Source organism: Sminthopsis crassicaudata, chromosome 6 (genome assembly GCF_048593235.1).
Source record: "Sminthopsis crassicaudata isolate SCR6 chromosome 6, ASM4859323v1, whole genome shotgun sequence".
Taxonomy (NCBI): Eukaryota; Metazoa; Chordata; class Mammalia; order Dasyuromorphia; family Dasyuridae; genus Sminthopsis; species Sminthopsis crassicaudata.
Window position 1 is genome coordinate 101332353 of NC_133622.1, and position 27364 is coordinate 101359716.

Below are 27364 nucleotides of genomic sequence, written 5' to 3' on the forward strand. Positions count from 1 at the left end.
AAAGAAGAATACTGGTCCTGCATTTAAGAAGATCTGAGTTCAAATCTCATATTAGATAGTTACTAGCCATATGAAGCTAAGCAAGTCATTTATCCTCTGTCTGCCTCAATTTCCTCATCTATTAAATAAAGGTTATATTAATAATACCAATCTCTTTAAGTTATTTTTAGGATCAAATGAGATTATATTTGTAAAGTACTTTAAAACCTGAAAAACAATTTATCAATGCTAGTTATCATCACTATTTATTGTCACAAGCATTATTATCATCCAAATCATCCTACAACCTATTTCCTGAATTCAGGCACTTTGAAAGCTTTGAATACTATATAAATGGTGTTACTGTTAGTATAATTATAACTGTTATCCAAACTATATCACAAGTTTTTCCCTGAACTCAGTATGCCATCTTTCTCCACTATGTAATATAGTAAGCCGTCCACTCTGACTAGATCGCATTTCATCTTTATCTCTACTTGTCAAAATTCTTCTCTTCCTTCAAAGCTCAGCTTGGGGGTCATCTCTATAATAAAGCATTTTCTGATCTGACCAGTTGAAAACTGTCACTCTCAACATTTTACTGTAGTATTTTACCTTAATCTCTCCTATGTATATATCACACTCTTCCATGCTACATCGTTAACTCTGAATATATCACAATACGCTTACTTAAAAACAAAAACACAAACCTAAAAAAAAAAAAAAAAAAAAAAAAGGAAAATGAAAGCTTCTTGAGCCCAAGTCTTAAATCATTTCTTATCTTTGAATTATCATGCAGTGCCTTATATAGAGTGAACATTTAATATTTATAGAATTACCCTCTAATGTACCTCCCAATGCAATAGAATATAGAATAGGTCTTATATTGGGGTCATGATCTGAGTGCAAATGTATTTATGATAAGTGGTTTCCAATAAGAGAGCATTTTGGATGACAATATCCTCCCTTCCACTTCCTCCCTTTACATTGTGTCTAAGGGGCAGAGGACACAGAAGACCGAAGATCTGCAAGATCATTTGAGATGGGAGACTGATCATATGTGGTTTAAGGAAAGCCAATCAGAAGGCTTTATCTAGAACCTAGTTAAGAAACTACTTTTAAAAAAACTGTCAAGATGCCATAAAGGATCTCATAACTGAATTGGAAGTCATTAAATTATGATTTATTATGTTAAATGTTTGATTTGCATACCATTTTAGATACTTGTATACCCATGATCACATAAAAATTTCCCAGGTAAAAAAAGGGTTGTGAATGGGAAAATTCAAAAAGTCCTGCTCTAGAACACTGTACATGAAAACTATCAGGTGTAATAAACTACATTTTTCCTTTCTTATTTCTTTTCTTTCCTTCTTAAAAAAAAAAAAAAAAAAAAAAAAGAAGAAGTGGGGAAAAGTCTAGCTGCTGCAGTCTAGGTTGATGTAACTTCAGAGAAATATTTTCCCACCATCCATTTGCGAGGATGAATAGAGCCAAGCCATTAGTGATGATGGGGTTAGAAAAATACAGTACTCATTTCTAAATCTAGTCTATGGCTAAGACTTATTTATACGAATTTCCAAAGAATGAACAAAACACATTCTTTTTTAATGTTTCCCTCCTGCTCCTGAGAATAAATGGCTCTGCCAAGATTCGCAATGACGCTATCCATACCCAAATGATAGGTGCTTTGTTGAACTGCCTCACTTGCTGGCATAATTTCCAGAAGTTAGACTTCTAAGCATAAAATATTCTATGTTTGTCCTGAATATTTTGCAGTGTGAGACAAGCTCAGTACAATTTATGCTACAGTGTGTCCTACAGCAACTGAGATGTCATATTGCACAATGCTGAAGGTAAATCTCCAGTAATTTATTGCATACCTTGAGAAGGGCTTACTGTTCCCTTTAGTTTAATGTTGTTAAATTGTTCCCTTGCCTCAGAGGGATTATTTGCATATGTTTAACAGAATGCAGACCTGGCCACATTTGTTTCTAATGTCTAATTAGATGTGAAGGGACCTTGACTTTAATATTATGCTTTAAATTTAACTCTAGTGAACTGTGACTGAAAATGATATTACAGTCTATTAGGTATGATCTGGAAAAATAAGCATGTAATTTGTAGTATTATTCTGACTACTACCCCTTTACAGAATGTTTCAAACATTGTTATCAAATGTAAGTCAGATCCATGACTTTTTTTTTTTGAATCTTGAAAAAAACTTTGTAAGAATGTTAGGTGTAGTTGTGCATTCCTATATCCCCTTACTCCAGGAAAGGCTAAGGCTAGTGGATCTCTTGAGCTCATGAGTTCTGAGTAGAACTGGGCTAAGCCAATCGGGTTTCTGCACTCAGTGTGGCGCCAATATGATGAGCCTTCAGGATTAGGGGGTCACAGGAAGAATGAATCAGTCTAGTTGAGAAATGGAACAAGGCAACACTTCTTTGCCAATCAGTAATGGTATTCCATCCTGTGAATGTACTTCCAGACTGAGAAAGACAAATAAACCCAATTTCCAACACACACAAACACACGTTATAAGAATTCATAAAAGTGAAACAAAGTAAGGCTCTCTATTACATAATACTATTAAAAGGAGACTGGCAGTTGGGGAAGTGGAGACTGATGAATTTGGAATCAAAGTCAAAGGACTTGATTCTTAGGTCAATGGCAAGCATGAACAAACAAAAGCTGTTATCTGAACACAGTATGCCATTTCCTTTCTCTTTATATTTCCTCCTTATTTCTGTTTGTCAAAAATCTTTATTTTCCTTCAAGGCCCAAGGGCCATCTCTATAGTGAATCTATCCCTGACCTGTGCAACATTCATTCATTTTCATTCTTCTCCCTCTTCCCTTCCTCTCTCCCTCTTTCTTTTTTCCTCTCTCTCTCTCTCTCTCTCTCTCTCTCTCTCTCTCTCTCTCTCTCTCTCTCTCTCTCTCTCTCTCTCTCTCTCTTTCTCTCTGTCTCTCTCTCTGTCTCTCTGTCTCTGTCTCTGTCTCTCTCTGTCTCTCTCTCTCTCTCTCTCTCTCTCTCTCTCTCTCTCTCTCTCTCTCTCTCTCATTCTCTGTCTGTGTCAGTTCTCTGTCTCTGCCTCTCATTCTCTGTGTCGGTGTCTCTCTGTCTCTGTCTCTCTGTCTCTGTCTCTGGTACTCTGTGTCAGTGTCTCTCTGTCTTTGTCTCTGTCTCTCTTTGGTGCTCTGTGGCAGTCTCTCACTGTCTCTGTATTTCTGTCTTGCTCTCTTCTCTCATCTGACACTTTACCTTGATCTCTCCTTTTTGCCCATTGCCCATTATGCTATCGCTTATATTTATATTCCTTATATTTATATGTATTAGCCCTCCCAAAGATAATTACATTTTAAAAGAATGGAAGCATCATTTTCATCTTGGAATTCTTGATGCCTAGCACAGAGTTTAATTAGATATAAGTCTTAGTTTCCATGCCTGCAAAATGAAGTAGTCAGATTAGTCCCTTTTAGCTTTAATTCTATGATTCTTTTTATATATAATATAAACTTTAAAGCCTTGGTAAAATCTTTTTAGCTAATAGATATTTTTAAAATTTTATGCTGGGTAATTTTAAATGATGTAAACATATATTTTGAATTGAATAACTATCATCAATTCAACTTTTAGACAATTGATGTAATTTCTCTTAATTTCTCTAAAATTTGTGATCATCAAATATTAAAGAAATTGTTACCAAACTTTTTTTTTCTAGCTAATACATCAATGTCTCCTGAAACAAGGCAGTTTTTTTCACTCTTAGAAAGTCCTTTCATTGAAATGTTCTCAAGTGTTTACCTGGGGTATTCACTCCAGAGATGCCCTTAGGTGACAGGTGTGTGGAAAATGTTTCCATTCCTATAATGAGAAAAGGGAAGCATCAAGAGCTTGAAGTGATGTGCCCAGAGGTTAACAGTAAATCTGGCGGAATAGAATGGGATCTGTGTGTCCTACACTGCAGTCTGCATGTGTCAACCAAGAAGTTTTGTTTTATCAAGTAAATAGGTAAACTACCTGGTTTCATTCATTGTTGAGATCACCAATGTTAGTTTTTTTGTCTAAATTATTCTTTCCTTTATAATTGTGCCACTCTCAATTATAAACTCTGCAGTAAATCCCAAATACCAAACAGGTGAGCCAATTTCAATGCATTAATCCTCAGACATGTTTAACAGACACATTAAAAACTATAAATGAATTAGTCTGAAGCAGCAATAAGGGATTTGTATAAATATAGATGCTCTGTTCTCCAACAAAGCGCTTCAGAACCCAGATGTTCTTTTCAATAGTAATAAGTACTGTTAATAGATTAGTAATGGAAGAGACTGTTGAAAAGAAAAAAGTGAGTAGCAGGCAGGCAGGCTTTTCATTTAATCAAAGATCTATTCTACCTTAGGTTATATTCCAATACAAAGTCAAATCAAATAATTATCCAGGTCTCTAGTTTGGCCTTGTTTTAAGTAGTGTGAGGCAAGAGTGTATTATCAAATGGGATATTTACAAAACACTTTGAAAAACTTGAAACACTATATAAATACTAGCCATTACTACTGTTATTGTTTTTTTTTCTTTAAAAAACAAAACAAAATAAAACCCTTGAAGCCCCTTGCATTGGTTGCTGAATAGATGTTTTTTACTTTCAATGCAGCAATGTTAGGCCAACTAGTTCTTCAGTGTTTAAACTAGAAAAGTCAATTACTAATAGTTTTATGACTAATATTCATTGAAATAAAACCCAACATATTTCTTCCCCATGTCTGGTCTTTGTTAACTCAACAATTTTATTTGTCTAAATTTAGCTTTTTAGTTACCAGTGGATTTTTTTTTTCATTTTATCAATTTGTTCTAGAGTACTTTGAATTCAAGGTAGTCTGTTAGGGTTTTTTATTCTCCCTAACTAATGCTAATAGGTCCTTATTCCTAGGCCTATCAGAGAAAAACTGGCAAATATAATATCATTAATATCAATCTTACCTCTGTTTTGAGATCCTCAGAATCCTCCGGCTACTATCTCATAGAAAGTAGTTTGAGCATAACAGAGCAGCGGAGAGTTTAAATGAACAACCTTAAACTTTATTCCCGTAAATCACATCTACTCTATGACCTCCTGCATGTACCTTAGTAGTGGCCTCCCAGTCCAGTTTTCAGATGGTAAGGGGGAGTAAAAAGAAGAGAAAAAGGGAAAAAAGGGGAGAGAGCTTAAATAGGGTCAATGAGGTCACAGACACAAGCCAATCAACAATGAAGTTTACATCCTGAACTTGACTGAGACTTCAGAGAGAGATCTAGGTTCCCTCCATGGGTGGAGGTCCCACCCATGAAGGAAGTCCCTAAGTACTCAGTTCTTAGGCACATACAGGGATAAAGACTTCTACCCTCGTTTAGAGAGCCAGGTTAAAGAGATCGACTTGCTGCCTGCAGTGGGCTTATAAAGGGCCTGTGAGGTCACACACAGCCAACCAGCAAGCGAGCCTGTCACCCATTACCAAGCTATCTCAATATGGCCAGGATCCCACCCACAGGGCAGTCCTATATGCACAGAGATTATTTCTGGACCATTCAATCTCCTGTTGCACTGTGGCCGCCCATTTAAAGGATCCTTACAGTAGTCCTGAAAATCATTTACATTACTCTCTACCTTTCACTTTGACTTTTGAGAGCAATATGATATAATCAAAAAGCACTTAATTGGGAGTCAGAAATTTTGGGTTCAGATCTCACCAAATTGACTCCAGGTTTTGCTTTACTTTAAGACTAGTGCTTTCCATTACCCTCTGCTTCCTGTTACACAGAAATTTTCAAAACAGAAAACTCAGATATCTTGGCCATACCCTATTTGTCCTGGTTTAAAGAATAATTTGACATATGTCTCTGTCTCAGTTTTGCCTTGTAAACATTTGTTTCTTTCATACATATTATAAGCAAAATTGTGTCATTTGTTTTTTTTTTCATAATATCTGACTCTTCATGATCTCATTTGGGGTTTTCTTGGCAAAAATACTGGATGGAATAGATTGCCATAATTTTACAGATGAAGAACTGAGGCAAATAGCAGTAAGTAACTTGCCCATGGCATACAACTGGGGCCCAAGGCCATATTTGAACTCAGGAAAATGATTCTTTCAGACTTCAGGCCTGGCCCTCTGTCTACTGTGCCATCACTTGCCCTTTTATACAAAAGAGCTAGCTACAGAAATGTTCATTATCCCACATACTCATTATTCAAGAAACAGAAGAATTTGCTCTGGAAGAATCCTTATAAGAAGGATTGTGTTCTAATTGTGTTCTAATACAATTTTAGTGTGGAAATTTAAAAGGACTTACATTGTTTATAAAGCCAATTTTTTTTCTTATGTCTGTTTTGATCCTAGATAAAGTTTGATCCCAGATTTGCAAATTTACAAAATGTGTCAATATTATCTAAGTGTTATAATATACAGAGATCTGTGGCCAACGAGTTAGAAGTCCCCTCTTTTAAAATACTGAGGTCTTTAAAGAAGCTGCTAACCTTTTCATGAATCTGCTTCTTCAGTTCTTCCCACTGTTTCAAGATATTCAGCTAAGAACAACTTAATATCCAGCTGTGGTACTCAGGACCATTACTGTGGCTACGGTTTTCTTTCATGGACTTTCTAATAAACAGTATGACAATTACCTCAACCACCCATCAAAGTAGATTAAATAGCTGAAAAACTTGAGGCTGAAAAGTCAAGTGGCTTATTATTTGCCTAGACTCAGTCAGCTACTAAGTATCAGAACCAGGAACCAAACCGGGATCTCTCATCATTCCCAGTCTCAGCGTTCTTTTTACTACACCACCATGCCCTTTATTATCTGGCTGGTTTTACTTCTTGTATCTGCACTGAGTCATTAAGGAGGGCATTTCAGAAACAGAAACTGGAAAGGACAATGGACCAGAAGATAGAAGGCTTGAATTCAAATTCCAACTCTATTGCCTGCTAAGGAAGGGAGTATTGTGATACTGTCAGAAGGGATATCAAAACCTCTCTAACATTACAATGCAATGTTGTAATAATAATACAATAGGTACATAGACTATGCCAACTTACATTGGTAGAAGGAATTTCCTCATTTTAGAGTTCTAAATACCAATCACTAAATGAAATCACTGACTCTAGCACTATTCCTACTCTACTAATGTCAATGCACAAATCATAAATATAACCACCTCCTGTAGACAACATTGACTAGTTATTCAATAAACATAGAAGAAGCACAGGCTATGTGCCAGGCTATGTATGCTCCATTGCTAAGGATACAAAATAAGGCAAAAATTAGTCTGTTCTCCGTCTTCATTTCTGCCTTCTGCTTTCTCTGCCTAGCTTCAAGTCCCAATTAAAATCACATTTTGTATAGGAAAACTATCCCAAGTCCTCTTAATTCTAATGAGTTCCTTCTTTTAATTATATTCTATTTTTCTTTTATATAGCTTGTTTGTACATATTTGTTTGATTGTTGTCCTCCCCTTCCCCAGTAGATTTATGAGCTCCTTGAGGGCAAACACTATCTTTTCTTCTTCTTCTTCTTCTTCTTCTTCTTCTTCTTCTTCTTCTTCTTCTTCTTCTTCTTCTTCTTCTTCTTCTTCTTCTTCTTCTTCTTCTTCTTCTTCTTCTTCTTCTTCTTCTTCTTCTTCTTCTTCTTCTTCTTCTTCTTCTTCTTCTTCTTCTTCTTCTTCTTCTTCTTCTTCTTCTTCTTCTTCTTCTTCTTCTTCTTCTTCTTCTTCTTCTCCTTTTCTTTCTCCTTCTTCCTCTACTCCTCCTCCTCCTTCTCCTCCTCCTCCTCCTCCTCTTCCTTGTCCTTCTCCTCCTTCTCCTCCTTGTCCTCCTCCTCCTCCTCTTCTTCCTTCTTCTCCTCCTCCTCTTCTCCATTTTTTTCTTCTTCCCCTTCTTTCTCCTTTTCCTCCTCCTCCTTTTTCTCCTTCTTCCCTCTAAGTAGGTGCTTAATAAATGGTTACTGTTTGACTTACAAATTTAAGAAGCTCATGATTTATTGAGGAAGAGCACATGCAAATAACTACATAAACACAGGTTATGTCCAAGATAAATTGGAAATAATCAAAAGAGAGAAGGAACTATCATTAAGGAAGATTTGTAAAGTTCAACAATTTTTGACTTAAGAACATGAAAAGAGCCTGCACCAGAGTAGTGGCAGTATCAGATTAGGAAAGGGGCATATAAAAAATATTATGAAGATAAATGCAAAAGACCTTGGCCCTGAATTGTATACAGTGGGTGAGAGGGAGGAGTTGAGATAATGCCTATGTTTCAATGCTGAGTGACTAGAAAGATAATGGTATCCTGAAAATAATAAGAAGCTCAGAAAGGGGAACATTTGGGGGACAAGATAATGACTTCAGTTTGGAACATATGACTTGAGATTTCTAAGAAGCAGTTGCCTAAAAGTCAGCAAGGACGTTAGGGCTAGATAAAGATGATCATTGAAACTATGGTAGCAGATGAGCATGCCAAATGAAATAGTATAAATGTTAAGGAAAAGAAGGCCCAGGATAGATGCCTAGGGTGGTCATACTTTGAGCAAATACAAGGTAGAAGATCATCCAGTAAAGGAGCCTGAGAAGAAGTAGTTAGAGAAAAGAACTAGAACATAATAGTGCCACAGAAGCTCCAATCCTGACTTCTGAGGATCTCCTATTGTTTCCTATTCTCTTGTTTCCTTAAAGTTGGTAGCACATATCACCTCTCCCTTTGAATCTTTTCAGCAATGGTCCTCAAACTTTTTAAATAGGGGGCCAGTTCACTGTCCCTCAGACTGTGGGAGGGCCGGACTAGAGTAAAAACAAAAGCTCATATTCTGTCTGCCCCTCAGCCCATTTGCCTTAACCCGGCGGGCAGCATAAAGGTCCTCAGCACCACATCTGGCCCGTGGGCCATAGGTTGAGAACCCCTTGCTTTTCAGTTTCCCCTCCCCTATGCTATTTCATCCTATCCCCCAGTACAAATTAGTCTTTTCATGATTAAAAGAGTTAAATATCTTCTTTGTATATTCTATAAGGAAAAGCAATTGCTTTGCATAGTAGTATAAGATGCTAGTCTTGAAACCAAAGAAAAGAAAGTTTAAATATTGCCTATATTATATCTATTGGTATGTTCCTTAGCAAGTGAGTTAATCACTTTGTATCTCAGTTTCTTCATCAATAAAATGGGTAAAGTGTCATTTTGAAGTTTCTACAGCATGATTCATTGAAAACATTTTGCAAGCCTAAAAAATGTCCTACAAATGTTAGCTATTTTTAAAGATTATTACAGAGAAAAAGCAGGATTCAATAGCACCTTAATCCTTTGCAGACAATACAAATGTTCTGAGATAATTACTCATATTCAAAGCATGAAAATCCATTTATATTGATAGTTCTACTTAGTATACAAAGGAAAAAAAATAGGTGAAAAAGCTTAAGCCAGGAAAGATGGAAGAATATGAAGCAATTGGACAGTTAAGGAACGGTATAAAGAAAATCTTGGGACAGCCTATCTTAAGGGAGGACAGGAAGAGAAAAAAAAAAAAAAAAACTGGGAGAGAGGCCAAGGGAAAGCCCAGGACAGCCTTTCTGGCAGAGGTGATGTTATTTCTTGAATATGTTCAGATGTCTGTGCCCAGATCCTAATTCCATCGTGGTGGAACAAATAGCCTTTCCTTGTAGTAGGTCAATAAATATTCCAAAGAATCCCCCAATTGATTCCTGGCTACAATTTGAGATGATGGTCTGCACAGCTGTGTATGGTTGAGGTCTTGGGTTATGTCAGAGACAACCTCTCTAACTGTAATTGCCCCATTACAGGAAAGATCAAGTGAGACATCATTGCCAAAAGTCCCCTAGTATGAATTTCCCGAGACTGTATGGATACAGACTGTTTTTGATGGAAAGCCAATTGCTAAGGGATTTACTGCCTTTAGTGATTCCATAGACTATAGCTCAGCTTGCTTTCAGGGCACAATGAAGAAACCATCTGTTTCCTCAGACCTTAGCCTGAGTGCAAGCCTGATAGTCCCCTGTGGGTCTGTGGATGTTGTTGTTATTGTTTTTCTTCATTATTTATTGATCACCAGAAATACATAATGTACTGAGAGACTATCATGTTTGTTGGAAATATAGTGTGCATATATGTGAAAAGTATTTTCTCTAAAACATTATAGAGAATATCAGGGAGAATAATGCTGCTCACCTGACGATTGATAGAGCTGAGCAGTTAGAAGTAGCCTGGATCCTTGCCTTGAGTGGCTTGAGCACAAGCACCAGAGCAGGTGTTTCTATGACCCATTAAGATTTACAAAGCAACTCCCTGTGCCATTAATCCTTTTGAGCCTCATAAGAACCCCAGTAAGAATCCCCTTACTATGGGGTTAAATATCATAGGTACATCATCCCCATTTTACAGATTTAAAAAATCTTAAGCTTAGTGATTTATCTATGACACAGCTTTGGTCTGCTAACTTGGCAATATTTAAATGTAGTTCTCTGCTAACTCCAAACCTGCTTTTTTGGACTTTATTATGTAGGTCATCACACCCAAACTATAAGAACTTTGGAACTTTTGTACAAAGCATTTAATTTAAACATAATATACAAAGGAAGTTAAGAATTGGTTTTTTATATTAAGCAAATACAAGAATTAATAGTATTTGTTCTTTCATGTAAATTGCTTTTGGAATATATATAATATGCATACATATGTGTGTTATATACCCATGTACATATATATATATATGTGTATATATATACACACACACACAAAATTTACTCACTTGTCCCATGATGATGAAATTTCACACCTAGTACCATATACAGATGTTTTAATATACTTTGAATATAATTACAATGAATATTTGTAATATGAAAGGTACATAAACAACATAGTCAGTACTATCATAGATTCAGAATTTAAGTAAGGCTCACTAAAGAGCCTCTGATTGAGATGCAAGGCTCTTGTATTTTTTAAAGTTAAAGGTAAATAGCTCAGTGGAGAGAGTGCTGAACCTAGAGTCAGTAAGAATTGAGTTCAAATTCAGCTTCAGTCATTTAGTATCTGTGTGATCCTTGGCAAGTCATCCCTTTGCCTCCACTTTCCACATCTTCAAAATAGAAATAATAGTAGCACTTACCTCTCAGGATTATTGTGAGGATAAAATGAGATAATATTTTTAGTGTTTAGCACAGTCCCTGCTACAGAGTAGATGCTTAATAAAAATGTTGGTTTCATTCCTTTATTCCCCTTCTCCTCACAATTGAATTTAATATGAAAAGTTAGGGAACATTTTGTGTTACTTGTATCATGGGAGTTTTATGAAGTTTGACCGGAGTACCAAGATAACTAGTTATTGCTCTACCTATTGACCCCACATATATGAGACTTCATATTATCAGAAGAATAGTGTCTTAATGCAGTTTGAGGTGACGTTTGGGATTCCAAAGCACAGTACAAGGAAGCACGGAAACAAGAACACAGACTCAACAGAGAAAGAGAAGCAAGAAATCATTATTGAAGGGAAATGCTCACAATAAAAAGGGGAGTAAGGGAAGATGGCGACAGATTCATTCATGTAGACTGGGTGGAATTAGTTGCTGAAACTATGCAATTTGATAACTTTTCATAGAAAATAATAAAAAATGATTAGGGAGCCTAGTTTTGTAGTTAAAATTACCATTCTTATACTGAGAATAAATAATTCTGGGGCATAGAGGGGACATTTGTAGAATTGGCCAATAGTAGTTATTCAAACTTCCAGGCAGAGAGTAAAAGTTTGTGGACATTCCTGCAGGCTTTACTTTGACAGGGTACCTCAGAGAATTTCAGTTCTCATGGGGTTTCTTCTTTTAGTGAAGGTGGGAGGCTACTGAGGACTTTACAAGTAAGATAAAGCAAATCACAAATACTATTTTGAATAAATGTGTATCTGAATCTTGCCCTGAATAACAAGGCATAGGAGACTGAGAATAGCCCAGGCTGACTAATTTTAAAGCAGAATTCTGTAGTGTGATATAACTGATTGTATTAATTGGAGGGGAGTTATATTCCTGTAAAATATCATTGCAATTACTGATAAAAACACTACCATTTCCCCAGTCGCCTATACCTGCAACCCCTTGTCCTCACCCTCAAATGCAATCTCTTGTCAAGTTCTGTCCTTTCCACTTTCATAACATCTATCATACATACCCCCTTCAATTCTGTGACACTGAAACATTGAATACTGTATAGGTTCTCATCATCTTATACTTGCACTATTGCCATATGCTGGTGGCTACTCTTCCTGCTTCAAATCTCTCCATTCTCACTCAGCTGTCAAATTGGTCTTTCTAAAACATAGGTCTGACCATAACACCTGCCACTCCAATAAACTCTAGGTGTTCCTTATTATCTTCAAGATCAAATATAAAATCCGCCAGCTTTCAAAGCCCTTCTTAACCTGACCTCTTCCATCATTTCCTGCCTTCTCACACCTTATTCCCATATATTCCCATACAATGCAGATCTTGCTATTGCCTTCACTTTTGTTCCTCCCTCACAACATCCTATTTCTTACCTGGGCATTTTTACTGACTTCTCTCATTCCTGGAATTCTCTCCTTCATTAGACTGTATTATCATTGAGTTAAATAAAACTGTCTTGCCCCCTTTTTTTTTTTTATTCCCAACACTTACCTAAATGCCCAGTACATAGTAGCTGCCTGATAAATGTTAGATGTCCCCAAATATCCATTAACAAAGTGTTCCATATATAATCTAAGTGGGGAGCTCAATTGTTTTAAAAGGGTTGATAATTTTTTGGGCACATAGATTATTCTTAGGGCTAAGAACTTGAGACTCGTCCCCTTCTCATGCATCTGTACCAGCTTTCTAAAATACTTTTATACCTTAAAGGGCCATCCAGCTTTCCAATTTCTTGGATGAATTTGCTGGAACATAAGCTCCTTGTGAATAAGAATTGTTTATTGTTGCTTAGTGAATGGTACATTTTTTTTTCATTGTTGCTGTTCAGTCATTCAGTTGCAAAGGACTCTCCATGATCTCATAGAATTGTCCATGGGATTTTCTTGGCAAAGATACCTGGACTGGTTTGCCATTTCTTTGACGAGTATGACATTGCTTTACAGATGAGGAACTGAGTCAAATACAGATTAAGTGACTTATCCTGCATCAATCAGCTAATAAGTATCTGAGACTGTATTTGAGCTCAGATCTTACCAACTCCAGGCCTATCTAGATGCCCCAATATGTTCTACTATGGTACATGATAGGTACTTTAAAAACACTGTTGATAAATTATACAAAATGTGGCCAAATTAAATACTATTTTTAGATTAGTATGTTTATTATTATATATATTAACAGAATTTAAGAAACATGATATTCAGAGCTCATCATTCTATCCAAATAAAAATGAAAATACTAAAAGGATAAATTTAATAACTAGAATAATGAAACAAGGACTGAAATATTTCTTCTTTTAATTAAACTTATATCAGAAGACAAAGTATATAAAGTTCTGGGCCTGAAGTCAGACAGACCTGAATTCAAATCTGGCCTTGGATGTTTACTAGCTGGTTGACCCTGGGGAATCAATTATCTTTCATCTGCTACAGTTTCCTTAACTGTGAAATGTGGGCTAGAACAACACCTGCTGTCCTAGGCTGTTCCAGGATAAATGAGTTACTGTTTATAAATGTCTTTGTATACTTGATAGTGTTATTTAAATGTTAGCTATTATTATTATTATTACTATAGCAGGAGATTCAAACTCAAATTGCACACCCAATATGAATTTTTAACACTCATCTATTTGAGCTAGGCAAGTTATTTTTTCTCTTCAATATTATTATATAGTACATAATATAGTATTAAAAGCATACAGAATGTGAATTGAAGAAGTGGCCTTAAGTACCTCAAGCTATTCTGATATCATGTTGGTTTATTTGGTTTAAGGAAGTAATTAAATGGAAATAAAATATCTCATAAGTTTCATAGATCTTAAGCAGGAGCTAAAGAAGCCTTTTAGCCCAGACCCCTCCTTTTATAAAAGAAAAAGCTAAATATCAGAAAAGTTAAGCTACTTGTCTGAGGTCATAGAAAGTAAGTATCAGAAACAAATTTTGAGTTCACATCCTCTGCCTCCAAAGCCAGGTTATTTTCTATAGTATGGAGCACAAGAGGCACCTGGATGATAAAGGGGACAGAATGCTGGAGCTGGAGTTGAGAAAACTAAGATCAAATCTTCTTTTAGAGATTTGCCAGCTCTATGATTCTAGACTTAATCTCTATGTCTATTTGAGTTTTTTCATTTATAAAATGGGGATAATAATATCATCTACCTGCCAGGATTGTTGTAAGCATCAAATTAGATGATATTTGTAAAATGCTTAACACAGTGCCTGACACATAATTGCTGCTTAATAAATTATTGATTCCTTTCATTCCTTCTATGAACTACAATAGTAAGTATCATGTATACCCAGGGAAGATGCCCCAAAGCAACTTTTAGAATATAGCCAGAAAGAAAATGAGCAAGGAAAAAGTGAATGTTTAAAAAACATACCTAAAGACAAGATTTTCTTAATAAATCTTCAGTGGGTACAAAGAAAATGGGGATTAAAGAAACACACCCTGAATATTATTAATATGTGACTCTCTGTAGTCATTATTGCTGAAGGTCAACATTATTAATAATTCTCTTTGTCTTATTCTCATGTTTTCCACTGGAGTTTAGGTAATTTTTTCTTGATTCATAGCATATTTTCTAGACCCCAGAATACACGTGGAACATTCCACTAGGACCAGTTATGGAAGAGAGACACAGGTCCCCGGAAAAGCTGAGTTAACAAATGGAGAGGATAGAAAGAATTTCAGGGGATAGGAGAGGTGTAGAAAGTGGGAGTGTGGGAAGAGTCCCCAGAGAGCAGCATGTTGGCTATTGTACTTAAGGAGAAGTGGAGAAGTTAGGTGGTTTAGTGAAAAGAATTCTCTTCTATTGGAATAAGGAAGATCTGAGTTCAAAACAAGTCTTGGAAAATGAGTGATTCATAAACTGCTTGCCTTAGTTTCTGCAACCATAAAATAGGAATAAGGATAGCATCTACCGACCAGGATTGTTGTGAGGATCAAACTGGATAATTGTAAAGCACTTAGAACAGTAGGGAACTTAGTAGGCAGCTACTAAAAAAATTATTCATATTCTTCTAAGATGCTCTTTTTAATGACATCAGGATGAGTTATGAAAATTAATCAGTTGGCCATTTTTCATGTAAACATCACAATGGCACATAATTGGTAATAGCATTTATAAAATATTGTTGAATTCTATTTACTTTCATAAATCAATTTTTTTCTTTTTGTAAACAGATATTTGTTTTCTTTTTATTATAAGATATTTGAGAATTTTATCCATTATTAAATAAAATTTGTATGAAAACATTATAAAGGAGTAGATCTTCATATTCCTTAAAGAAGAACTTGTATCTTCTAAGTCATTCCTTTCTGAAATTTAATATCCTCTTGTTTCCTAAAGAATATTGATGAGGAAAAAATAATACAATTCCAAAATATTTTTTGTCAATGGAAAAGGAAAACTTTTTTCAATCTAATAAAAGAAAACTATCTTATCATTCCTGCAGCTTATTCTTATTTGTAAAATTTCTATACCTATTTTTTAAAATATAGAAAAAGGAATGAAGTATTAAAGACCATATTTTATATTTAATACCATCAATAACTGGTTAAAAATACCCTGAAGAGTAATTTAAACAAATATTTTCAACTGATTTAACAACCTTTTTTATATTAACAATAACAAGTGCTGATCCTGAGATATAGTACTATTTTGCAAACAGCACTTTAAATCCAGACAATGGAGTTTGGGATTTTAATGGAATATGTTTTACATCAAATAAGCATCCAAAGCAGAGCCAGTAAATCTTACTCTATTCTCAAACATGAATAGTTGTTTCCAATGAATGTGAATTCTGCTGTTTCCATTTTTATTCAGATATGCAAACTTAAATAATAATATTAGGAGAAAATATTATAGGGTCAGCTTTTGCTCCCTTCCTTCCCTCCCTCCTTCCCTCTCTCCCTCCTTCCTTTTTTCTTTCCTTCTCTCCCTCTCTCCCTTCTTTCCTTACGTCCTTCCTCCCTCCCTCCTTCCCTTCCTTCCTTCCTTCCTTCCTTCCTTCCTTCCTTCCTTCCTTCCTTCCTTCCTTCCTTCCTTCCTTCCTTCCTTCCCTCCTTCTCCTCCTTCCTTCCTTCCTTCCTTCCTTTCTTCCTACCTTCCTTCCTTCCTTCCTTTCTTCCCTTCTTCCCTCCTTCTCCTCCTTCCTTCCTTCCTTCCTTCCTTCCTTTCTTCCTACCTTCCTTCCTTCCTTCCTTTCTTCCCTTCTTCCCTCCTTCTCCTCCTTCCTTCCTTCCTTCCTTCCTTCCTTCCTTCCTTCCTTCCTTCCTTCCTTCCTTCCTTCCTTCCTTCCTTCCTTCCTTCTTTTCTTTCTTTCTTCTTTCCTTCCTTCCCTCCTTCCTTCCTCCCTTCCTTCCATTTTTCCTCCTTCCCTTCTTCCCTCTCTTTTTTCTTTTCTTCTTCCCTCCCTTATTTCCTTCTGTCCCTCCCTCCCTTCCTTCTTTCCTTCCTTCCTCCTTTTTTTTCCTGTCATTTGTCAACCACAATAGTCGACCACAGCTTTTTTTTTTTTACAAGTTAATCATCATATATTCAGTTAACCAATTGGCAGTGCTTAATAACTGCCAATATGTTCCTAAGTAACATATAGGAGCTTAGACTTGGACCAGTTTCTTACATACAATAGCTTCTTATTGTTTATAGATGTGAATATAAAATTGAATTTATGAAATTTATTTATATATCAACTATGAGACTTGAACATAGGTCTCTCTCAATCTGAAGATAACTATCTATTCACTAGTTATCTACCATTGCTACTCAATGAAACGCAATTACATGTTATTTAATGGTGGCACAGGATTAGAGTACCAGATCTGGGGCCATGAAGCCTCATCTTCTTGAGTTCACATCTGGGCTCTTATTAGCTGTGTGACCCTGGGCACGTCACTTAACCCTATTTGCCTAAGTTGTCTCATCTGTAAAATTAAATCAAGAAATGGCAAACTATTACAGTATTTTTGCTAAGAAAACCTCAAATAGGGTGAAGAAGAGGTAGACACAACTGAAAAATGTCTGAACAACATCTTGAAATAAGAAAGTCAGCATTTTTTAGTGGACAGAGACCTGACCTGGAAGACATGAAGACTAGGCTTCAAGTCTTGCTTCTAACCTACTACTAGCTATATAATCTTGGAAAAGTCAAGTGACCTATAACTGCTCTAGGCAATGCTCTAAGATTATCAGTTGAAATAATATGCATTTTACATTGGAAGAAGTTTCCTCACTGGAGTTCCCTCCAGCAGTGAAAACATATGTCTGATCCTTATCATTTAATATCAAAAACAATTTAAAAATACCACTGACCTACTAGAGTAGAACTAGAATTCCCTTATCTGACAAACTCAGCTATTTGGAACACAGTCAAGAATCAAGAAATAAGCAGAAAATGGCCCTGAAATAGAGGTCACAGCTGATGTGCTAATGTTCACACATGTTAGTTTTGAAGAGTCATTCAGGTGCTTCCAAAGAGATTAGTTACTACCCTCATGGAGTAGAAGATTTTAATAAGCTCACTTATCATGGTAATAAAAATAATCACTGACATTTATATGATGCTTTAAAGTTTACGAAGTGCTATACATACTTTATCCCACATTATAAAATCTTATCCCTGCAAGGATCTGAGATGTCATAATCTCTAGTCTCTCATACCATACAGAACTTTGTGGGATCTTTCTCAAACCCGGTCTATATTTGAACACTTCATCAGGGAGCTTCACTCCCTGACAACTCAATCCATGCTTAGTTTAAATGGTTAGAAACTTGCTTTCTTTTCAGAGTTATAATGTGCCTCCTTATAATGTCTGTCCGTGGTTCTGGTGCTGCCAAAGCTACGTCAAATAAACATAATTCCTCTTCCACGTGATTGATAGTCCTTTAAGTATTTGACTTTAGTTATTGTGAATCAATTCCATGAGTTCTCTAAATCTGAAGGTGGAATATCCTCAGTTTCTTTAATTATTCCTCACATGGAATGATTTTCACATCTCTTTTATAATCATACATCATGTAGAAGCATTTCTTGTGGTATTGGTCAGACTAGTGTTCCTGAAAAAATGGCAAACATTTTCTGAAGACTTGAGGGTGCAGATGTCATGACATCAAGACTTCAAGTATTTCCATGTAGAAAAAAGGGGCTTTACTGATCCAATCAAAGTGCTGTGGTAGTTTTGTTGTATATTTTTTTCTATGTTTTGGCCAAGTAAACCTGCTTTTGTTAACTTTTGAATGGACTGATATTGTCTCAAAGACAGTTAGTTGGTGCTCTCTCTATGGAGTGCAGAACTCATCAAGAAAACCTAAATTTGAATCTGCCTTCAGATACTTCCTAGCTCTATTACTTAAGCCAATCACTTATCCCTTCTTAAGTTCAGTTTTCTTCTATGTAAAATTGAAGTATCAAATGAAAGAATATTTTTGAAGTATTTAGCATAGTGCCTGGAACATATTAGGCATTTACCAATATTATTCCCTTCTTTGTCCCCACCCTTGTGGCATAATAGATAGAGCACTGGTTCTGGAATTAGGAGGTCCTGTGTTCAAAACTAGACTTAGACACTTAGCACTTACTAGCTGTATGACCCCAGTCAAGTCACTTAAACTCAATTGCCTCACTAAAAAAAGAAAGAAGGAAATGAAAATTCTGTCCTGGCACATATTGGTGTGTGACCCTACATAGATCACTTACTTTCTTAGGGTCTCAAGAAATTCCCAAAAAATATAAGATCAGATGCAACTGATCTGTGTTAGAACATAATGTTTCATTAGTAAGAGTTCCTTGCTTCAATGAAAATGCAGATCCTGACATCCTGTATCTTTCCCATCAAAAAATGCAATGATGGGAGAGCTAGATGGTACAATGGATAAAGCACTTGGGGTTGGAAAGATCAAAATTCAAATGCAGCCTCTGACTTGATAGCTCAGTGCCTTGGGCAAGTGATTTTACTCCAATTTCTCTCAGTTTCTCATCTGTTAAATGGGGGCACACTGGGTAATAACAAATAATTCCAGTTATCTTTGCCAAGGAAACCCAATGGACAAATCCATGGGGTCACAAACAGGTGGATATGATCAAACAAAAATGACAGGGGCTTTGGCAGATATTTAAAAAATCTTGAGTGCCATAGGCATAAAATTTTTGAATTTCAGTGTTTTGAATGGAAGAGTGTTGTGAACAGATTTATGCTAGATCAAGGAGAAAGGACTGCTAGCAGTATAAACTGTGGTTTGGGAGCAAAGAATGAATGGAGGGACGAATATGTGCAAGGAGTCTCTTGCCTTCTCCTCAATCCTAAATCCAGACAGGTGGCAAAGAAGGCCTGCTCTAGGAGAGTTTGAACCAAGAGAACCAAGATTTATGTGAAGTTGCTTTTAGAAAAGAATTCACAGGATTATGAAAGCAACCTGCATTTATATCTAAGAAGAACTGTGTCTTTCCAGTAAAGTGGCACTGATGATGAAGATATAGGGTAGAAAATTTTTCATCCTCTCATTTTTTCTTTTGTTATGCTTTTTTTCTCCCTTCTATTCTATTTCCTCTCTTCCATTCACTTTCTTTTTAACTGCTTTCTAAATTATGCTTCTCTGACAACTTTGCTCTAATATAATATTTGTTCCTATTCCCTGTCCTTGGATTTCATGTTTGTTGTTCAATTGTTTTCAATCATATCCAAGTCTTCATGATCTATTGGGGTTTTCGTGTTTAAAGACAATTAAAATGGTTTGTTGATTCTTTCTCCAGCTCACTTGCCAGATGAGGAAACTGAGGCAAACAAAGTGACTTGCCCGGGGTTAACATAGGCAGAAAGTGTCTTAGGTCAGATTTGAACTCAGAAAGATGAGTCTTCCTGACTGCAGGCTCAGTTCTCTATCCATTGATCTATCTAGTTGTCCTTGCTTCAAATCTTGTCTGAGATACGCTTACTGTTAAGCCATCAACCGTAACCACTCCTGAGACTCAGTTTTCTCATCCATTTAATAGGGATAATAAAACACTTTTCTCACAAGGTTCAAATGAAGAACTTTTAGGATCATTAAAGTGCTGTATGGAGGTGGATTGATAATATTCTTCCCTCCTACTTGAATTTGGGATTCCAAGAAAGACTTGAGATTGAGAAAAGAGTTCACTCTAGCTGATATCCTGATGAAAGCTGAGTTAGTGTTAAGGAAAGGGCAGATTGTAGAGGCCTTTGAGCTATGCTTGGGCCTGATGCCAGTATCACTTTCAACTTCCAGACACATTTCTCACATACTCCGTACTTAAAATTAAATGGTATAAAAGCCCACAGTAATGAGATCCTATATTGTCAATTTACATGTATGAAAGCCAGATTCACAGCCTTCTGTTTCCATGAGTTAGTCTTATAAAGAGAATGGATGGCAACAGGTGAGCATACTACCTGCCAAATGGAGAACCAAGGGTGGGCATTCATCCTGAAATAGGGCAGAAGGAATGCTTCAAGGACACAAGGCACACAATTTGAAACAATGGAAGGAAGCCAGAATTGGCTCCATAGGATGGATGTATGGACCTAGCTGGCATAAAGTAAATGGAGATGAGTGGTTAAATCTGAACAAAAACCTGGTAACACACGGGAAGGAAGGAACTAAAGGTAGCAACAGGTCCCAAATAGAAGCATCTACAACTGTTAGTCCATGATCATAGGAGCAATTCTCTGAAAAGCCTGTGAGTTGCATAAAGTTCCATAATGTACACAAGAAGCAACATTATTAAGTTCTAAAGATAGCAGCTCTTTACATATAATTCTTTCTGTATTCTTTCCATTGTGGAATACTCTCACTGGTATTTTTTCCTTGGAATTTATTTATGTCATATCAGTGGCTATTTTTATGTCTCTACAATTACAATTCTCTTTTAGGGAGATAATCTAATTCATTTCCCTCTTCCAAAGTTACTTTGACTCCCTTCCTTACTTGGAATTAAAGTCAAGTTGAAAAGCATTTATTAGGAACCTACTATGTCCCGGGAACTAAGTAAACTGGAATTCTTCTGATATTTATATAACAACTCTCATATGTGCCTCTAAGAAACTGTAGTACATATAACAATCATGCCATGGAAAATGATTTGCAGAAGGGCTAATCAGGTCAAGGGCATCTGATGAACTTCAAACTTGTTGAATTAGTGGAGCATCTACTCCAAGCGTGTGAAGACTTCCCCTGTCAGGAAGGGTGGATGAGAACAATTTTTTTCAATGGCCATGAAGGTGGCTAAAGCAGGTGCTATGCAGCACTTAGAGCTTAATTAAACATTGAAGACCCCAAGGTCATCCATTGCATCCTGGACCATTGCCAGTCTTATTGATTTTTGTCTTGCCACCAAACTCTGGAAAAGAGAATGAAGCTGATGACTTTGTGAAACTGCCTTGCTTAAATCCAATTCATGCTCAAGTCAAAACACCATGATATCATTGTCCTCTTAAAAAACAAAGGACAAATAGTAACTAAAAATAGACAATTTAAGACTCACAAAGATGATTTGATTAGGGGAAGCACACACAGCACCATTTTCTTGTGTGTAGACATAAAATGGGAGAAGCTTAGAATCATAGACATAGAACTGAAAGAGAAATTGGAAGTCATCTAAGCCAACTCCCTCATTCTGTAGATGAGTAAAATAAGGCCTTATTATATTAAATCACTTACCCAGGGTCATACCAGATAAAAAGTAATAGAGTTTGGTTTCCAATGCAGGTTCTCCAAATTTAAATCCATCAGTTTGTCTTCTTCTCTTTACTGTTTGAACTGATGAATTAGAAAATGCAGAGTCCTTGTCTCAGTTCAAACTTTCACTTGCTACAGAACAACAGAAAAATATACTTCCCTTCATTTTGCAATCATAAATTCATAATAACTATATAAAGTTGAGGAATAATTAAAATGTGTAAAACTCTCTGAAATTCTCAAAGACTTCATGTTTTAAAAGCAGAGATATTAGATATAAATGTACTGTAGTTCCTTTTGTATGAGTGAAAGCAAAGAGGTCATACTATATCCTTCCCAGTCAGACATCAGATTTGTACAGATAGCATTAGGGCTTCAGAGTTTGTTAGAGATTATATCCTTATTGACTTTGTTGGGTTGCAATATACAGAGTTCAATTTTCTAGTGTCTACAATGAAAAATTAATTCAGGGGAAGAAGGATTTGGATGTGAATCTTTTCCCTCTTTTCACCTTGGAAAATTAGTACTTTCAGGGATCACAGATTTGAAGTTGGAAGAGTTCTCAGAGGCCATGTAGTTCATTTCTGTCATTTTATTGTTGAAAAAACTGAGACTGAGACAAGTTTAAGTGACTTGTTCAAAATAACACAAGTATTAAGTGATAAAGGTAAGCTTTTTGATTCCTACTATGCTACTTTTTGAGAGAAGGGAAAACATAGAATATGTTATATGCCCTGGATTTGACTCTTGGGAGTTATAGATAGTACTAGAGAACCTAGGTGGAAGTTAGATAGAGTGAAAGTTATCATGATAGATTTGGAACCAAGAGGACCCAATTTCAAAACTAGCTTTAAATTCTTACTAGTTATATAACCTTGACTAAATCACTCAACTTTAACCATCCTCTATTTCATCATTAATGGAATGGAGCAATAATAAACTCTTACCTAAGAAACTTGTTGTAAAAATCAAATACAATAATATGTCTATTTTTTTAATATATCCAAATGCTATAGGGGTTAGCTTCTTCCCCCCTTCCTTCCTTCCTCCCTGCCTGCATTCCTGCCTTCTTTTCTTTTTTCCTTCCTGTCTTTCAGTAAACACAATTATTTTAACAAACAATGAAGAACAAAAATAAGGATTCTCTTGAAAACATATTTTGATTATAGTTTTTAAAGTTTTTTTTAATTAAAAGAAATAACTTTATATTTTCAAGTAGCAAATATAGATATTCTTTTTTACAAACTTTTTTCAAGTACTTTTTTCTAATAAATTTATTTTTAATACATATTACTTTATGAATCATATTGGGAGAGAAAGAGCAAAATGGAAAAACTACAGGAGAGAATGAAAAAACAAACAAACAAATAGAAGTGAACATAGCATGTATTGATTTACATTCAATCTCTTTAGTTCTTTTTCTGGATACAGATGGCATTTTTCTGTCCAAAGTCTATTGGGACTGCTTTGGCTCATTGAACTACTGAGAAGAACCAAGTCTTTCAAGCTGATCATCACATGGTCTTGCTATTATTGCGTACAATATATCGCTGGTTCTGCTCCATGTTTCCCTCAGCATCAGTTCATGTAAATCTTTCCAGGCCTTTCTAAAATCAGCTTGTTCATCATTTTAATAGAACAATAATATTCTATTATCTTCATATACCACAACTTGTTCAGCCATTCCCCAATTTATGGGCATCTACTCATTTTCCAATTAAGGCTATGTTAAATGAAATTGTTTAGTAAACAATAAAATAGACTTTGTTTTTTCATCTGAACTTCTTTTTATTTTTTTAAAAAATCTATGGTTACATATGTCTATGTGTGTGTTTGTATATATATATATGTATTATAAATGTATATGTATAGATACCTATAAACCCTCAAAACGTGTCTTTGAGGGTTTAAGTTAGATTCTGGACACTGTGAGCTCTTTATTGAATCCCTCTTAAGTGACATTTTCACTTACTTCATTTAGAAATATAGATAAAACATTGTTTACAAAAATGCTTTGTAAGGACAAAACTGAGAAGAATTATTTTCCTATGAAATCTACCCTAGTGCAGATGCTATTAACAACAATCATCCTCCTTCCCATCCCCCCCAAACAGTCATTTCTTGCTGTGTATCTCCCAGTTTCTTGTACAAAGAGTTGAGGGCCCATTGGTTAGTTGTAACAGGGGTACTTTCCCTCCCTATGCTAACACGCTCCCATAAGCAGTCCATGAAAGTATATGCTGCCAACTAAACAGCTTTTAGGATGGGTTTTAATGTAGATTTTACCCAATTACTAACAAGGAACTCTCTGCCAGAGTGCTGAAAACTGTCCTGGTGCTTGAGCCTCAACTTATCTAATCTATTTCACATAACATATGGGGCAACACATATACTTTATCTGCCAAACCCCCTCCCCTCTCCCCCTCATTCTTGGAGGAGCAATTCCTTTAAGACACAAAGAAGTTAATTTTCTAAGGGTGCTATTGAAAGAATATGAAAAGTCATTTCATAGAAGAGCAATGAGTGTTCAGTCAAGTTGAAAAGGCGCCCGCAACCCGTTCATTTGCATAAAATACTCTCTTTAAAACTATTTGTTATCGGAAGTTGAATTGCTAATACTTAAATTACAGATAAATGCATGTTGTTTTGAACTGTTTATGTCAGTACAGTAAATCTAATGGCACAGACATAATAATACCTTAACTGCTTTGATAACTGGCTCCCAATATTTATCGGCTTGGTGAGACTCAGCCAGAGTTATCTGCAGTTCAACAGTAATTTTCAATCATGACTTCAGAATAGTTAACGTTGAAAAGAATCAATATGTGCCCCGTTATACGGTGTCCCCATGGGCAATCACTCTCTGTTAATGATCACAAGTGCCAGCTTACAGGCATCCCAGTAATTTTTCCTCTTCATAAATGAAAAGGAGAGGATTGTCGTACAAACTCAAGGAAGGTGCTAGGTGCTCTTTGGGTGTTGCTCTGTGCCTGAGCTCTGAGTCAGCCGTCGAGTTCCTGAAATTATTCAAACCATTGTCAATGAAGTGTGGGAAAATGCCTCTTGTTTAGGACTTGATGTCAGTGCCAGGAACAACAATAACAGGAAAAGCAGCCAGATTTGCCTTCATGTCACTGAGTAAAAAGCTTGCATTTCAAAGATGATTTCTAGAATATTACCTGAAAGATCAGTCTTATGCCAAATGCTTGTCACTTGCAGATAGATAGGTAGCTTGATTTGATTTTTAACATGCTTATAATGACACCTTTTGGATAGCTGACATCTTGCTGCCTGCCAGGCGTAACATAACGGTTGGGTGAATGCCACTCTGGACTTTGTCCCTGACACTTACAGACTCAAGGGATGTTGGCTCTGCTCCTAAATTACTCCAGGGCTCTCTCTCCTGGAGGGTCTCCTGGGTGGTCTGCACAGACCTTGAGAAGGCAGTGGTTGGAACTATAGTCATCATGTCCAAGTTTAAAAAATCCTGAAATAGAAATCAGAAGCCCTAAATTCAAATCCTGACTGTCAAATGTGGAAAAAGTAGTATCTATAGTATCTCAGGGCTCTGAATTGAATAACAATACAGACACTGTATAAATCTTAGATGTCATCAGCAGAAGCGGCAACAGCATCACTCCAATGTAGAATGTCTGTATTCTCCTAAGTCTCTTTCACTTCTAAATTGTAGTATCCTAGGTATGACATTCATCACAACCAAGTTTGGGAAAAGGGAGGAAGATAACAAATGTTATAATAAATATAAATGTTAACAGTTATTATTAATAAACACCTACTATGTGTTTTATAAATATTATTTCTGACCCAGAATTCAGAACATTTAAAAAAAACCTAATGGAGTATGTGATGTTATTATCTCCATTTAACAATTGAAGAAATTAAAGCAAATGGGTTAGGTGACTTGCTTAGGATCTTATAGCTATAGTGAATACCTGCATTCAAATTTTTATTCAGGTCTTATTCACACTCAGCCCAGCTCTCTATTGACTAACTAGTTGCCTTTGTGAGTGAACCGCCTTAATTCTGATATTACACAATCCCAAGTCTTTGATTACCTACTTATAACTGCTTATTTTGCATAGATGTTGATTGGGTCACCATTAGATTATGAGAAGGAAATTTAAAATTAATCATAAAGCATTTATTAAGTACCTACTTTTTGTTCAGTCCCTACTCATTGTTTGAAATAAAAAAACCAAAATGAGAGAGTTATTTCCCTCAACTAGAAGAAAATTGTACTTCTAGTTAGAAGGAATAACATGTTTTATTGTGGGTCACCTGGTTAATATATTTATTTATAGGAGCATGCCCATTTAAGACTATACAAGGCTATTTGCTTTTTCTTTTCCTTCCCTCTCTTTTTCTCCTCTTTTGTGTCTTCTCTCCCTTCTTCTCCTTCACCTTTTCCCTCGCCCTACTCCTTCCCTTCTACGCCTCCCTTCACATACTCTCCCCTCTCTTCCTCTTCCTTCTCTTCTCTCACCTTTTCTCTCTTCTGTGATTGTGTTTTCCTATTTCTCCCAGACTTTCTGGAAGTTTAACCCCAATTCCTGGGCTCCATCATAATACTGATCAGCATTAACACTTTGAACTCTCCTTTGCTGAGTTGGGTCATTTTGCCCTCCGTAGGCAGCCTTATGGCCACCCACTCCTAAGTGCTCACCATACTAGTGTCATAGTCAATAAGAACCTTCAATTATCTTTAGATCTACATCAGCTCTGAATTTCCAAGCTCAATCTCCCCATCTCCACCCCCCAGCAAGAGTTGTAAATGTACACTGCCACAGAAAGTTGTTTTGTTTTTTTAAAGTCTCCTTTTCTATTTTTAACTTTGGTAAGGAAATCTATTATGTCAACTATTTTTAAAAATGTTCATACTTTTAAAAAGCCCACAGATTTCTCTTCAGTTTATAACAAGTGATTGATCAAATCTTTGCCACTTCATTTCATATTGTATCATTTAAAAATCAGTCATTTTATTAGAAACATTGAATATAAAGGGGAACATCTAAACATTATTATTACATTTATATTATTTGGTTTCACTGAATTAAAAATCACAGCTCTCAACTCACTTCCAGTTGATCAATGATGGACAGATGTAGCTACACCCAGAGAAGAAACACTGGGAAGTGAATGTAAATTGTTAGCACTAATATCTGTCTGCCCAGGTTGCATGTACCTTCGGAATCTAATGTTTATTGTGCAACAAGAAAATGATATTCACACACATGTATTGTATCTAGACTATATTGTAACACATGTAAAATGTATGGGATTGCCTGTCATCGGGGGGAGGGAATAGAGGGAGGGGGGGATAATTTGGAAAAATGAATACAAGGGATAATATTATAATATATATATAATAAAAAATTATTAATAAAAAAAGAGATAATCAAGGGAAAAAAATTGCAGCTCTACCAAGGCATTATCAAAATTCTTCCTTATTTATTTTTATTTACTTTTCT

The 27364-nt window shown here is 35.9% G+C and overlaps 1 protein-coding gene and 1 long non-coding RNA gene across 14 annotated transcripts in view; one reads left to right on the plus strand and one right to left on the minus strand.

Annotated features, from left to right (window-relative positions):
- The window catches only part of LOC141546049 (uncharacterized), a 34602-nt gene extending 8081 nt beyond the window's left edge, over nucleotides 1-26521 (minus strand). The window contains exons 1-5 of the long non-coding RNA XR_012483217.1: nucleotides 26380-26521; nucleotides 24574-25362; nucleotides 21858-22007; nucleotides 3790-3849; nucleotides 3341-3429 (exon numbers count right to left, since the gene is read on the minus strand). This is a non-coding gene — a long non-coding RNA (uncharacterized LOC141546049). The remainder of the gene's footprint in view (nucleotides 1-3340; nucleotides 3430-3789; nucleotides 3850-21857; nucleotides 22008-24573; nucleotides 25363-26379) is intronic.
- Nucleotides 1-27364, plus strand: part of TENM3 (teneurin transmembrane protein 3) — a 3351339-nt gene that overhangs the window by 1445719 nt on the left and 1878256 nt on the right. The gene's annotated exons all lie outside the window — the stretch shown is intronic.